At 38.6% G+C, this 12,504-nt stretch overlaps 1 non-coding gene across 1 annotated transcript; it reads left to right on the plus strand.

Moving 5' to 3' along the window:
- Positions 1–5,534: 5,534 nt before the first annotated feature.
- Positions 5,535–5,698, plus strand: LOC142435103 (U1 spliceosomal RNA). Its single transcript, XR_012781250.1, has one exon. It is a non-coding gene; the product is annotated as a U1 spliceosomal RNA (small nuclear RNA).
- The last annotated feature ends 6,806 nt before the right edge of the window (positions 5,699–12,504 follow it).

The following is a 12,504-nucleotide window of genomic DNA, read 5'->3' on the forward strand; positions in this document are numbered from 1 at the left end:
ATAAGCTTTGGGGATGACCTTTATTAACTTGATTATGTATATATAACAGAGGCTACACTATGATAAGGAAAATGATTCAACCCTTCTAGGATTGGGAGTAAAAGGGGAGGGCAATCACTACATCTAAAGAAATCTGTTGTCATTTTCCCCGTTTTTAGTAGGAAAATTATGAATGCATGAAAACACTGAAAACCAGAGAAAGTAAGTGACTTGACCAAAGAGCCAATGACTAGAAGAAGCGGAACTAGAATAGAATATTGTTTAATTCTAATGTCTGCATTTCCTTTACCACGCGACACTGTCTTAATGAATAAACCTTCATTGGCCTTGTGCTGCAACTTCAAAATCCAGAGTTACACATAATACCAGTCAGAGCTGCATGGAAAGGAGTTCCAACATAACAAATCGAGCTACTCACGGGCAAACTGAAACCTTCTCTGTTTGTCTTTGGAATGATTTGTTTTGTTAACTGTCTATATGTTACCCATTTGCTGAGATAAAAGCAGATATACCTTCTGAAATAAAAGAGTTCTTGGAGACCATACTGAATGGACAGCAAAGAAAAGAATCTTGGGTCATTTACTAAAAGAAGCTCAAGGGTGTAAAGTGATTTTTAAATCCCTCAATTAAATAAGAAAATGATGAAAATTAATATTATTAAAAACAAACAAACAGAATATCCACCCTAGGAGCTTTTCAGTTCCCCTAGGAGTTGTGTCATTTACCATATCTAGGAGTTCCGAGCCTGAAAACATACACACAAATTGAAAATTTCTAAATCAATCTCACTGGTTTATCACCTATGAGGAGCGCAATCTTTGAGGACTGACATGAATTTGAATCAAGTTCACCACTGAGCAGTCTTTCTTTTGCTCATGTGGGGAGCTAGTTTATACTTCGTATCGTTTGTCAGAGTTAGATGAGATACTATGTATAATGTGCCCAGGATACAGTAAGTACTCAAGAAAGAGAATTGCAAGGTTTACAGTCCATGGGAAGTGATTCCCACAACTTAACTTCTACTTAGCTTTTGTTCCCAGCTGTTGCCAAGTAAATACCAACCTGTCAAAAACGTACACATCCTAAGAAGTGTTTCCCGTTTTAAGAACCTTGTGCTTACTCCCTTTTGCAAAGTGAAAATTCCTTTTTTGATGCAGTAAATTCATCGCTAATGCATATGCTTTCTATCTCCAGATATTTCTATATTTAGATGTGTGCTTTCCTTGAATCCTGTGCAAAGTGTCATCCTGAATAAAGATTTACAAACTCTTCCCTCTGCACAGAAATGGCTCCGTTTTCTCCACCCTGTCATTTAAGGGAAATGTTCTAAATGCATTCTTAACACCTCTTTAAACAAAAACACACTGTAGAAGGGGAGAAAGGTCGTGGGTCTGACACTGAGTCAGCACTAATGTACTGAAGTCACAGAGACAGCCCAGAAAGAGCAAACAATTCTAGGAGAGCGGAATATTAGTAATTAGAGCATCCTAGTTTTACAGCATTAATAACACTTAAGGGACATGGAGATTTACACACACAATGCAATAGTCTCGTTACAGAGGAGTCCAGCATTTAATCTTGAGTGAGAGAAGGACAAGGCTCGCTGATAAATTATGGCTGTGATTGCAAAGGACAGGGTCAAAACACATCTGAAAGTCATTTCTTTTTAATTCATTGTAGTTTGAAAAATCCGTGCCTAATTTTGACAGTATCACTTCAGGCTAGAGGCATAATAGCCTCTGTCTAACCCTATGAGCCATTACAACACAGTTTAAAGTACCATCCACAAGAGCTTAAGGAATCTAAGGCGTTGAAGCAGATAGGGAATCAGGGAAGCTCACTGACAAGCTAGACTGAGTAAGCAGCACCTAAACATCCCAATAAATAAAACTTCACAGCAAATAGGATGTTGATTTATACAATAGAGGCATTATGGTGCTCTGGGGCAGGGCAGAGTGTGGGGGTTATGCATCTAAAAGTGAATTTTAGGACTTAATGTAAAAAGAGGGATGGCAACGTCACCTTTTAGAATTCTTCAGTTAAATAATGAAACATTGAAAAGCAAGGTATCCATAATATGCAAGACTGTGGAAACCCTTACAACATACACTTTTCTAGTGAATAAGTTCAATTATTTTAATGCGGTTCCGGTGTGTTGTGTGTTATGAACACAATTAGAATATCAAGATAATCCTTCAAGTAACCAAAGAACTAACAGTAGAAAAGGGTCAGTCAGAAGAAGAAAAACACATAGAGTGATAAAAAGTTCTCTTGCTAAATAATTTCTAATAATGAAAATTTTCCATTAATTTGGAGCACAAGAAGATGGGATTATTGAAAAATGGACAAAAAGGTTTTAGATTAATTTTATACTAATAATCAAACATCTATTGTCAGATAACAGCGGAAGAAATACGACATGGCAGCATGCTGAATCCTCTTATGAACATTATACAGTACAGTTGCACAAACTTTAACCATATATTTGGCATTCTAATTATAAATAATTCTTATGTTTATTGAAGTACTCTTAGCAAAATCTTTACTTAGCAGCATTGCAAACATAATCTGTTATTAAAAGTATCATGAATTACCTTTTCAAAAATGTTTTTTCCACTCATCTGAATTACCTAAGTGATTGCTCCCAATATTTCTTCCCTTTTGTTTGTTTATATTAGGGTTTATCTCAGAGGGGTTATGTCATTGAGTACAACCCTCTTTAGTTGTGCTATATGTTTTTCTGGTTTGGGGTATATAAAACCAAGGATTGATGAACCTATAGGGACAGAAAGTAGAATAAGGGTTTCAGGGAGGGGTGGTACCATGGGGGGGGTGGAGGTAAAAGGGAGACGATGTCAAGGAGTCCAGAAAGAAAATTTATGTCGGGAAATTGATTTACAATACTGTCTGACATGATTAAACTATGGAGTGATAATGATATATGTATTAACTCCCAATTAATATTAAATTTTAAAAGGGAGTGGAAGCAATGAGAACACTTATATGTTGTAAAAAATGCAACCAATGACATGAAATAATTTACATAAAATTGTTAAAAGAGGGGAAAACTAAAGCAGAAGAAGCATGTGTGCAGGTGTTTGTTATACAGTATCAGGGATACATAGGGAAAACTGCAATAGTGTGTTAGTCGGGGTAGACTACAGAAACAAATCCATAGACACTCATATGTGTATAAGAAAGAGCTTTATATAAAGAGTAATTGTACATTAAGAAAACATCCCAACACAGTCCAAATCAAGTCCATAAGTCTGATATTAGCCCATATGCCCGATACCAATCTATAAAATCCTCTACAGACTCATGGAACACATGCAATGACGCCAAATACAGGTAGATCACAGGCCAGTGGGTGGAAAGTCTTGTGGATCCAGTGGTGGTGTAAGCCTCTCAGCATTGGCAGGGGTCTCTACTTGGATCCTCCAGCTCGGGGCACTAGTTTAGTTCCATATGTCTTCTTGAAAGGTATGTCTCATAGGGAGTGAGCAGAGAGAGAGTGTGTTTCTCCCACCTCTAAAGAAGATTACCGGAGTTACCAAAATCCTCAAGAGAAGGCCATGCCCATGCAAAGGCCTCATTGGCTATGACCTGATTGACAGGCTAGACTCCTCCCCTTCACTCTTAATCCTCACAAATTGACCAATGGTTATATAACTACCACAAATAGATACATTAAACTCTTAATAGGAGACAGGACTAAATAATGAAATCTCAGGTAATTACATTTTCTTTATTTCTCTTTATTTAATATGAAACATGCTTCAATCCTATGTGAAGGGAATCATCATCGTATTTGTTATTTCAAATTGGCTTTCTCCTTTCAGCCTGATCTATACAAGTGGTTCTCAACCTTCCTAATGCTGGGACCCTTGAATACAGTACCAGCATGTTGTGGTGACACCCAACCCTAAAAGTATTTTTGTTGCTACTTCATAACTATAATTTTGCAATGGTTATGAATCATAATGTAAATATATGACACGCAGAATGTGTTTTTCATTGTTTAATTTAATTGAACATAATTAAAGCATAGTAATTAATCACTAAAACAATATGTAATTATATATTATGAAATAATTATTTCTAATTACAAATAAATGAAATTTTGTCATGAAGCATGGTGTAACATGGTAAGTCTTCACCCCAGATACTTGTATGTGGGCATATCTGCATGTGGGCAGACTCGCCTAGAGATGGATAGAGGAGGGGTGTCTTGGTTCTTAAGACCATTGGAAACATGTCTTTCCCAACGGTGTTAGGTGAACCCTGTGAAAGGGTCATTCGACCCCCCCAAAGGGGTTGCAACCCACAGGTTGAGAACTGCTGGCCTATACAAACTGCTGTTTTCAACTGTAAAATTTCTTTGATTATGTCACTCCCATTTAAAATATATAAATACAGATAGAGATATACATGGTATAGAAATAGATGTAGATGTATATAGGTAGACAGGTAAAAGGCAGATAGGCAGACAGATAGAGATATACGTAGATGTACTTTTTAAAAAGCTTCTATGCCACCCCACTGCCTACAAAATTATCTATAAATTTCTTAGTCTCTATGCAAAGCCCTCTTCAATATCATTCCAAATTTCTCTTCCAATCTAATCTCCTACCACTTCCTACAAAAACCCTTCCCTACAGTCAAACACTCCCCTATGTAGCCCCATCCCAGATTTTTGTTTTTCCTCCTTTTGCTGATACAGGCTGCCTGAACAGTCTGTTTATGAAATCACCCCTATTCTCCAAAGTGCATCTCAAACACCACACCCTCTGGGATGTATCGGTGAACTCAATGACATGTGATTGCTTCTTCTTTCAAATCGCCATTTGTTTTTGTTGTCAGCTGCTATGAAGTCAGCCGTCACTCATGGCAGCCCCATGCAAAATGGGACCAGGCCATTGTTGTCCACTGGACTGTCATTGGCTTAGTTTTCAAAATTGATTTCTAGGCCTTTTTTCTTAATCTATCTTAGTCTAGAAGCTCTGCTAAAGTTTGTTCAGCAACACACAAGCCTCCACTGATAGCCTTTCCCAGCAACTGAATCAGGGTCTACATGGAAGAGAAAAATTCTATCTCCAAACCACTGAATCACCATAGCGTTTCTGTTTCTTTGTTTGTTATTAAAATATCATTTTATTGGGGGCTCTTACAACTCTTATAACAACCCATACATCAATTGTATTGAGTGTAATTGTACATAGCCACTCCTTTTTTTTGCCCTACCCACACCTCGAACCTCATGACCCCCTTGAGAAATTATAAATTATTATTATTTTCATATCCTACACCGACCATTGTCTCCCTTCCCCCATGGTTTCTGTTGTTAGTCACCCTGGAGGGGAGGTGTAGTTATGTGTCAATCACAGCAATCGATTTCCCTTTCCTACCCTCCTCTCCCCATCTTCCCTCTACCCTTCTAGTATCGCTATTCCCATTCTTGACCATAGTGTTTTATCATGGCACTTGTCATATCCTGCCTTATTCCAAGTTGTTGTTAAAATTTCCATCAAGCCACACTTACCTGGCAGGGGAGACACCAGGATCAGGGAGGTGATTTTCCCAGGGCGAGGCTCACCCATTGCACTGCGGGTGTGCTGACCTCTGTGATTTCCCCAAATGCGGGAAACTCGACTGTGTAATTTGTAGCAGTGGAGGACTGCGTTAGCACCTGCCCCTAAAAAAGAGAAATAAAAAAAAAATTCCATTAAGCCAGTTCTAACTCAAGACAATTTAATATATAACAATTTAATATATAACAAAATCTTGCTCAGTCCTGTGCCATCATCATAATGAGCCAATTGTTACAGCCACTAAGTCCATCTATTTTGTCCAGGATCTTTCTCTTTTTCACCGACTGTCTACCAAACAACATATCTTTGTCCAGGAAGTAGGCTCTTCTGAAAACATGTGTCAAGTTTTTAAGATGTAGTCTCGACATCTTGGCTTCTAAGGAGCATTCTGGTTGTACTTCTTCCAAGATAGATTTGCTTGTTCTTCTGGCAGTCCATGGTATATTCAATATTCTTCACCCACACGATAATTCAAATGCATCGATTCTTCTCCAGTCTTCTTATTCATTGTTCAGCTTTTGCATATTTATTCCAAGTACCTGCATAATTACCTTCTCCCTAGCCAAGACTGGGAAAATTTGAAGGTCAGCATGGATCTTACCCATATTTGTATTTCCCACAGGGTCTAGCAGAGTGCTTTTGTAAAACACAAATGTTGAGCAAATTAAATCAAAGGCTCTGGCAACAAATATATAATTAGATTAAATTATGAGGAGCGTAAACCAAATATTTGGGTCCAATGTGACAAGGTGAACATTGGGAGGGAATAAAAGATGAATAATTTAATATAAGTACTGACAGGTAAAATGAGTGTCAAATGTATGATTTTTAGCTATCAATAGGGCTAGAATCAGAGCAGACCCAATACTCCTGTGTCCTCAGGAGAAGCCTATGAACTGCAACTGGTAAAAAAAGGCAATGATTCTCCCACTTAAAATTTTAAATGGAAATTTTCATAATTTACTAACTGTATGTCCAAACAACAATCAAAACAAATGAAAGCAAGAAGCGTCTGTGGCCAAGAAACCGGAATTAAGAAGAAAGGATGAGGAGGGGCAGCTGGTATCTAAATCTTTTTTCCTGAACTCTGAACCCTTAACAACAACAGCCAAAACCCACCATATAAGGGTTGAATTAATAAACGTAACTCCTATTTGCCTGCAACATTATATTTCCCCATTCTAACAACACTGACAAAAAATAAAGCTCATTAAGAGAAACAGTCATGTGCATTTACTTAATATGCAGTATCTGCCTCTATTTATGTATTTGTTCATGTAGCTATCCATATCAAAGAAGACTACCTGTCATCTGTTTAAAACCAACAAAAGCCATTAAAACCTCTTCATTAAATGTGCTCTAGGCAGGCTCTTTCCAAAGTCAAAAGGTATAAGGCCTGGTTTACCTCCAGCATTTCTTCAAAGTGAAAGGATTTGAAAGGTGAATCCACATCCAAACCAAATAACTGCAAGTCTGTGTGCAGGTGTGTCTGTGTGTGTTTGTGTGTGTGTGTGTGTGTGTCTGTGCATACGAGTGCCTGTGTATGTATTAGTGCTTTTGTGTGTGTGTGTGTGTGTGTGTATGTGTGTATGTGTGAGTGCCCAAGTGCTAATAGTGCATGTGTGCCTATGTGCTTTATAAAAAGTGGACTACTATTTTTAACAGATTTGGGATAAAGAAAAGGGCTGTTTTCCTTTCTAATTAAAAAAATAAAATAATATTTTCTGTAGCAAGTCGGAAAATAATGTAATCGACTGAGAGATTCAACACACCCAAAGTTACATGGAAACATGCTTAGGTTCCATGTTTCAGAAGATGAATCCAGGTTTTTGAGTGCCACTGATGATATTGACATCATTTTGGTTCAAGGCAGCCTATGTACAGAAGGAAACAGTCCTGCACTAGTCTCACAATCATTACTATGTTGGAGCCCATTTTTGCAGCAATTATGTCAACCCGTCGCGTCTTGTTGAGTGAGGATCATTCTCATTTTCACTGACCCTCTACAAGGACTGCACTCCCCTGACAATGCATCCAAAGTACATTAAACAATTCTCACAGTCCTCGCTTCTGTGGAACATTCTGGCTATACTTCTTCCGAGATAGATTCATTTGTTCTTCTAGCAGTCTATGATACATTCAAGATTAGTCACCAACAACATCATTCAAATGCATAAATTCTTTGATTTTCCTTATTCATTGGTCAGTTTTCACATACATATGAGTTATTTGAAAGTATTGTAGTGTGTTAGGCTGGGCTCTCTACAGAAACAAACTAGTAAACAAACTAGATAGATGTATAGATTAAGATTTTTATATCAAGGAACTTATTCACATAGTTGTAGAAATGCGTATGTCTGGTCAGAAGTTAAGCTGGGACTTTTCCTGACTCACATAGCTGCCAGGGTTGACGATCTAAGAAGCAGAAGATAAGCGGGAAGCAGGAAGAACACAGGCTCATGAAGGCAGAGGTGGATGAATCCTAGATCAGCAAGTTATACTCCTAGCTGCAGAGTCTAATGAATCCAAGGTTGTCAGAAACTGACAGGCTGCTAATAGCTCCTAAATTCAGGAAGTATTATGGTAGGGTGATGAACCAGATGCAGAATTCAGACCAGCAAGAAGAGGGATAGCTTCGACACATCATCAAATTTACATAGGATAGGCCACACCCCCAATGAGCCTTCCAAATGCTGTGGCCTGATTAAAGGGGTAGCACTCCATTCTAATCTTCCCACAACTGCTTGACTCACAGCAGAGCCCATCATGAAGTCATGTTAGATCACATCACTCCAACTGCCAGACTGAAAATTCTGGCCCAGTCAAGTGGGCCCCAAACCTAACTACCACCCATAGATTGAGGTAGATGCACCTATGTTAGATAGGGTTCTCTAGAGAAACAAAACCAGGACACTTGTTATTTCATATACATTTATATAGATAGACATATGCAACATAAGAATAAACAGCTAATTAGTCTATAGAGCAGTTAAATTGGGTTCCTCAAGTTGGTCGAATCTAGGCCATCTGCCAGCCCATGCTTCAGTGAACCAAATAGGGAATTAGATCCTTTTTTAACCTCTCTGGTTCAGACATTGAAAGAAGAATCTGTGCTTAGGGGTTCCATGTCCAGAAACTCAGACCGGTCTAATGTTACATTCCTTGCCCAGCATCCCACACCCTTAGTAACCAGTCCCAGGGATATTCCCCAGGCCTCTGCTTATAAGTATTAGAAAACTTGAGCAGATCTTCGTGAGTATAGCTTGCTTCTTTTTGAGTAATCATCTCGAACTCACCTTTAGCAGCTTTCTGAGCTCCTACATTTTAGTTACATGTCTCGAGGAAATAGTGGGTGGTGAGGGCGTTTCCTGGGTGCTCTCAGCAATACCCTGTAAGGCAGCTCTCCCAGGCAATGCTACAGATGCAGTCTCACCTGGAATTTCAGCTTCAACAGTTTGGTTAATCTGCTCAGGTGTGGGTTGCTTTATTGATAGTGGATTATTACCTTCAGTTGGGAGGGGTGGATCTATTGACTGGGGTGGGTCAATTGTTTCCAGGGGCTCAGTATCCTCCTATTCTGGATCATCAGACCATAGGTTCCCATCCCATGGTTCAGGGTCACAACTTTTTCCTATCAATGCCCTTACTGTAGTATCAGACACTGCTCTCGACCTGCAATTCAGCTGACATTGTAATTCGGCCACTAGCATGATGAGACTCTAGAACTGGTTCTCACCAGTGTCAGCTCTGTTATTAGAAGAGAGAAGGCTTTCCCTGGTAGCACATCTAGAAGCTTTTAGGTCTGTTGCTCGGCACTTGAGACGTGCTTCTGAGGCTCTGAGACATCCCTCTCCTTAATCACACTTTCCATTGTAAGGAGGATCAGCCAACCAGCTTCCCTATCCTTCTAATCCTGACAAAACTGCTGAAAATATCAAACACACGATCACCCAGAGCCTTTCCTCTCACCAGCACTTCATCTGTGGGTGGTGATACTATGGATATTAGCTCCGTTACTTCACACCATGGATTAGTAAGAGTGGCAGACATACCCATGCCTTTAGAGGTAGGGATAGCATTATAAGTACTGTTAAGCCTAATAAGGATGGAGAGCCAAATTAAGAAGCATATGTTTATGATCTTTTTTCTATAGAACCACTCCTGGCATCAATTATGTTATACAGGGTTCTCTAGAGAAACAAAACCAGGACACTTATGATTTTATATATATATTTATCTAGATATATACAACATAAGACGTAACAGTTAATTAGTCTATAGAGTAGTACAAATGGCTCAATGCAACTCACCTCTGTGTCAGCAAATACACTGAAAATCCTTCAAGTCTCGAGGGCCACTGGGTGCAAGTCAAGGAAGCAGACAGCCGAGTCCTCTGTATAGCAATTCAGGCAATCTGGCCACAGGCAGAAAACAGCAAGGCAGGTCGCCAACAGTCGAATAACAGGATCTGATAGTCCCCAGCTCAAGCAATGTATACTCCAGTAGTGTGGTGAAGCAGGTCTTAAAGGAACCTCAAACTACTTCGACACATTCCATGGGTTGGGTGTCCCACAGCTAAGGCTGCTTCGTTCAGCAAAGAGCAAGAGAGCCAGAAAGGCAAGGCTCACCAAGCCATTTATCTCTGTGCCCTTCAATTAATCCCACATGTGTTAATTGACCAGGTTGACACAATGAACCTACCTAGCCCAGCACCCTTGTCTTTAAATTGGCATTTATTTTTTTGCTTTTTAACACTTTACAGAAGTCTTTTGTAGCAGATTTTCCTAGTGCAATACACCCTATGATTTCTTAACTGCTGCATCCATGGGTGCTGACTGTAGATTCCAGTAAATGAAATTCTAGAAATTTCAGTATTATATCTATTTATAAGATATTGCCTATTGATCTAGTTGTGATGATTTTTGTTTTCTTTATGTTGATGTGTAATCCTTACTGAAGACTGTAGTCTTTAATCTTCATCAGTCAGAACTTCAAGTGTTCTTCACATACACCAAAGCAAGAAAGTTGTGTCATCTGTATATCTCAGTTGTTAAGGGGGTCTTCCTCCAATTCGGATGCCCTATTCTCCATGTAATTTACAATCTTGAATTAGTTTTAAACTAATAGGTTGAATAAGTGTAGTCAAAGGATACAAGCTTGATTCACATCCGCCTGATTTAAACAACACAACATTACCTTGTTCTATTGAAATGACAACCTCTTGGTCTATACACATAGATGTATTATAAGCACAATAAAATATTCTGGATTCCCATAGGTCACAATGTTTTCCACAATTTTTATTATCCATTAAGTTGAATGTCTTTGAATAATCCATAAAACACAGGAAAAGAATCTTTCTGCTGTTCTCAGCTTTCAGCCAAGATCCATCTGGCATCAGCAGTGATATTCCTCATGTCATGTTCTATTCTTTTTTTCCCCCAGAAAAGAACATTACAATTGCAATGAGTATTTGTTCCTTACTTATTGTTTGGTTTTTACTTTTTTGTGAATTGGGCAAAGGATTACAGAGCAGATCATCACTTTTACATTTGATACATACAGTCTACTTCAGCCCATTCATTACAATCCCTTCACTGACATCACCCATCCCACTTCTTCCCTGTGTTTTCGGCTTCCACTTTCCCTTCTGAACTTTGTCTTTGGGTATATGTCTAAGGTATGCATACCTCAGTAGTGATACTGTTCCTCTTATAGACCTGCATATTGTTTGGCTGAAAACTGAGCCTCAATGTTGAGTTCTGTTTCAGGCACAAAGGATATTCAAGGTCTATATTCTTGTAGGTTCCATCAATTTCTATTCAACTAGAAAACCTGGTATCTTCTATGATTTTGAGTTTTGTTCCAACTTTTTCTTCCACTCTATCTTGGACCCTAAAATGTTATCCTTTTCAGAGCAGTTTATAATGGTAGCCAGAGTTCTGGAGACGGATGTTCACGTAGTCCATTGGACTTATTGTTTCAATATATTCTTTATTTTCATCACGCTTCTTTTCCCCAGACAGTAAAAGAATGACAGTTACACATTAGGGAGTCAATCATGAGCTTTTTAAAGACCCCATTCTCTATTCACCAAAGTAGGATGTAGAACATTGTCCTTATGGACTATTTTATGGCAATTGATCTTGGTGTCACCTGAGCTCCCAAGCCTAGTGACTCATTTCCTTAGGTTGTTTAGTGATGTCTTAGACATTTTCATAACTTCCCCCCAATATGCTCCCCCACTTTCATGGATATAGCTGAAGCAAAGGTAAATACATATGTACAAATATTTCATATATATTGTCTCTATTCACAGACCACCAATATTGTAGGATTGTGTGAATGACAGTATTTATCTCTGTTGCCTTTAACTCTCGTACTCCTCCCCAGTGTTTTCCCCTGCTTCCATCATTTTTGTCAATCAGCTAAAATTTCTTGCAGGTCTCTATTGATGTGCTGCTGTAACTCTTTTAAAATTATCTCCAGCACAACCTTCCTCGCATGTGCTATTAATGATAATGTTTAATAACTTACTTGTTCTGTTAGATCATTTTTCTTTGGAATGGGCTCATATATGGGTCTCTTCCAGTAGGTTGGCCAAGTAGCTCTCTTCCAAATTTCTTAACACACACAAGAAAGCACTTAAAGCATTGCATCTGTTTGTTGAAACATAACAACTAGCATTCTGTCAATTCCTAAAGCCTAGGTTTTTATTGTAGTTGTTGTTTTAGCCAATACCTTAAGTAGCAGCCTTTCTTCTTTAATATCCAGTGTTCTTGATCTTCTGCTACCTCTTGAAAGGATTGAACAAAGCCCACTTCTTTTGTTGTAGTGACTCGGTTTTCCTTCTATCTTCTTTTAATAGTTCAATAGTTTACCCATAGCACTCCCATCAAGTCTATACTGATTC

The sequence above is a fragment of the Tenrec ecaudatus genome, chromosome X, assembly GCF_050624435.1.
Source record: "Tenrec ecaudatus isolate mTenEca1 chromosome X, mTenEca1.hap1, whole genome shotgun sequence".
In the NCBI taxonomy this organism is placed as follows: domain Eukaryota; kingdom Metazoa; phylum Chordata; class Mammalia; order Afrosoricida; family Tenrecidae; genus Tenrec; species Tenrec ecaudatus.